This window comes from Mustela erminea, chromosome 3 (assembly GCF_009829155.1).
Source record: "Mustela erminea isolate mMusErm1 chromosome 3, mMusErm1.Pri, whole genome shotgun sequence".
Taxonomy (NCBI): Eukaryota; Metazoa; Chordata; class Mammalia; order Carnivora; family Mustelidae; genus Mustela; species Mustela erminea.
Window position 1 is genome coordinate 126667492 of NC_045616.1, and position 3954 is coordinate 126671445.

General features: G+C 31.7%; 1 pseudogene; it reads right to left on the minus strand.

Annotated features, from left to right (window-relative positions):
* Positions 1–2927: 2927 nt before the first annotated feature.
* On the minus strand, positions 2928–3097 carry LOC116587337 (annotated as a pseudogene).
* Between the last annotated feature and the right edge of the window lie 857 nt (positions 3098–3954).

Consider the following 3954-nt stretch of genomic DNA (forward strand, 5'->3'; position numbering starts at 1 on the left):
TCGAAACATATAACAAGAAGCAAAAAGAAAGAGATGGGCCAGGTTTACCCACTTAAAAGATGGTATGGGGGACGGAATGATCACACTACCCAGTCCTGTGGTTTTCAATGTTCTTGGGCAAATAGGTGATACTAAGTTCAGAAGCAAGTAGCCGGTGAGATATTTTAGACAAACTAAAAATAAATAAAGTATATGTAAGCCGACCATAGGAAGAAGTGATAGAAGACAAAGTAAATGCTAAATGTTCCTGGATTCGTTGACCTCTCCTACTGATAGTGTGGATGTCAGGACCAGAGTTGATGGCATACAAAGGAGATCAGCAGATGTAACTTCTCTGGAGCTACATTTGCCCTGTTAGAGGGATGCAAGGCTCCCCCAGTACTACTCCCACTTCTCTGCCACCATCCCTTAAGCTGCTTCTGCCTGAAATACCTGTCCATATTTGTCTGGGAAATCCTCACCATATTTTAAATGCTTGGTCAAAATGTCTGTTTCTAAGAGTCCTTCTTAATGTAAGCTCTTGTAATTCTAGTTGTCATTATAGCAGATGCATTTAATTTATGATATTTAATAGAAAATGCTTTGCATGTAGGAAATTTCCTTATCATATATTATATATATTTGTATGCCTATAATATATTTCCAGATAGTTTGAGTTATTGTTAATTTGTCTTCTTTGAACCACCTATCAAATGCTGCTCTTTGTCAAGGATATGTATTTATCCTGGACATCATTTTGCAAATACTAGTATTTAGATTTTAGAGAAAATATCAGTTTTATTTTTAGTAGTGTAAATCTAGGTGTAGTGCCTGCTAATTCAGTTTTGTGTTTATGTTTCTTCATTTAGGAATATGTGTCTATATATTATAAGTGATTGGCCTATTTATAAAAATACAAAGTTATTTATTATGTTCTTTGCTCTAGAGAGCTAAAATGTTATTTTAACTTTGATTAAGCCTAGTATGAATTGCTTATTTAAAAGAGAACTCCCAAAGATAGTAGGGGAATCAAGAGTACTTTCCATATTTAAACATTCAATAAAGGTTGTTCAAGTGAAAGATTATTACCAAATATCTTTTCTTTAAAAAAAAAGTCATGATTTCTTTTTATTAGAGCAAAATAAGTTACTTCAGTGAAAGTTTGTGAGTTTCAGAAATTGTACCTAGTGATTTAAAACCATACATAGTTAATTGCATAGTTAAATATATGTCCCTGGGACCCTCTGAAAAGGCATGGTCTTAAGAACCATATAATATGTTCCTATTTTCCCAGCACTTGCTTATCTGCTTTTTATCAACAGGAGTTTTACAAGGTCCTTATTTTTGCAAGCAATTTAATATGGAGTCGCTGTAAAGAAACCCCAACAAAGTACTTTGATTTTCCAACATTCTAGGTTGCAGTCTCACTCTTGTTTTTGCTAAGTTTTCTGTTTTCAAATAATTGGTCAGAATTTTGCTTTTTAAGGGCTCCTTGGGTTTCCAGAATCAGTCACCTGATTCTATACTTATGGCTTCTATATAATTGCTTCTCTAATTTTAGATAAAGGAATAGAAAAAATTTAGAAAAATCATTATATGTATTTCAGCTCTGAATCTGTGACTTGTACATATTCTTGCTTATTCAGTCTTATGTTCAAAATTCTTAAATGTGCTGCATGCCAATTGTACAATGTATGAAATTATTTTCTAAAGTTTGGGTTTTTTTTTCTTTACAACTGAATTGATTATTCTAAGTATAAATTTGATTAAAAGTGGTATTATTTTCTTGTGAAACTTAATAATAATAAATTATAATAAAGGGGGAATCAGAATCAAAGACCAGAAAGTGTGCTCGCATATTCAAAGATTCAGTAAATATTTGTTAAAGTGAAAGATCATTAAATGAAAATATCTTTCTTTCTATTCAATTTCCCATAAAGGTAGGGGGTGAGCAGTGGGATTAGTAGTCTGGGGTTTCTTGAATTTAATTGCCTAATAGACTTGACGTGCTACTTAGTAACTTTTTTTTTTTTAATGAAAACAAATACCTTCTCTCTTGCTCTGTACCCGAAAGTATAGTCAAGCTCACCAAACTGTCTTTTGTATGCCTTACTCATTCTTTTACTTTTTAAAAGGTTAAAAACATAAATACTTATGAATCCCTACCCCTGAAAAGTTGTTTTATATTCCCGCAAAATCATCATTTATCTTAATCCCCTGGCTTATAGGAGAGAAAGAGGTGGAAGGTCTGGAAGAGGATGTTCTTGAAATAGAACAGGTTTTTAAGAAGCATTTTTATCTTCCTAATTAATCATATGACACAAGATGAGTGGGTTATTTGTTTTTGTTTGTTTTTTGAGCAAATTGAAGTTAAGAGGCAGGCAAATATTTGATTCCATGATGAGAAAAGAGGTAATTATGGTTAAGAATGGAAAATACTAATGTACTTAATTTTCTACAATTAATAAAAAACAAAATTTCTCCTATTATATAGATTATAGCTTGTGCACACTTTTTCCAACTGTTCATATATAATCAGTTAAAAAATAATTATAACAAAAGACCAATAATGCATCCATGAGCTTGGAAAATTCTGATTAAAAATGGGAGAATAAGATTTAGGGTGAAATGGACTGAACTTTCATTCCTACCTCTGACATTTACTAGTCGTTAATACTTTTCACTTGATTTTCCCTTATGTTTTTAAAAAAGTTAAATGAGAAATGGCACATATATATATGTGTGTGTGTGTGTGTGTGTATATATATATATATACATATAATTGCTTTCAATATTTAATTGAATATATTTTCATTACCCTTGCTATCATTTCCTTCTGTGGACATATTTTCCCCCCTTCCTCCTTTACCTGTGTCCACATATGTATAGATCCCCCAAAGGCCTTTCCATGTACCTCTTTTCTTTCATCTTGATACATTATTCCATTCTGAGTTTAATCAATTCAAATGTCTTTAACTGTCAAATGTGCAAATGACTCCCGGATTTCCATCTCTTACACTAAAACTACTTCAGGCCTTATGTTTTCTTATTTTTCAATTAGCAATAATCGTGCCTTAGATAAACCTCATTGGCTACGATCCTGCCACTGTGCAAAGCTTGTTTTCTTATTTTAATTTTTTCATTTTCCTTCATGACTAATGTTCCCTGAGCTATCCTATTTTATGTAAAATTCTTGAGGTACAACCTTATTTTTATTCACAATTTGTACACAGTTTCCTTGTTTTTTTATCTTTTACTATTGCAAAGCCACTCTAGTTTTACTTCCCAACACCTACTGTAAATTATAATTTATTTTATTTATCTTTTTAATTAAATAGGTATCTCTTTTTTTTATTAATTTGTTTAGAATACAGTGAACCTATACTGAGTTTAATTTGGATTGTTATTACAAACAAATCATATTATTCAAAAGTCTGTATAACTAATCCACTCTGCATTTTGGAACTCTTGTTTCCTCATGCAGGCTTAAATAACTAGACATCATTCTTTCTGACTCTTTTTAAAGTTAAAAATAATGTTAAATAAATTTCATTAATCAAATTAAAAACTAACTTAGAAGAAGTAGTCTGGGACCATAAATTTTCACGTAGACATTTTATAAGTTCTTGATTGAAAGGAGCAGTAAAATCCTGAAAAGTGTACATTTCTATGAATTTGGGCAAATATATACAATTCTGTGACCTGCCTACCACAGCTAAGAATTAGAAGGGCTCCATCATCCCTCCAAATTTCCTATTGCCCATTTGCAGTCAACTCCTGCCAACCCTAGCCCCTGCCCACTGCTGATCTATCTTTTGTCCATTTAGTATTACTTTTTTCCAATGTCATATAAATGAAATCATACCATGTGTACTCTTTTGGGTTGGTTTGCTTTACTTAGCAGAATGTGTTTGCAATTTATCCAGATTGTTGTGGGTATCAATAGCTTTGTTAATTTTATTGCTAATTAGTACT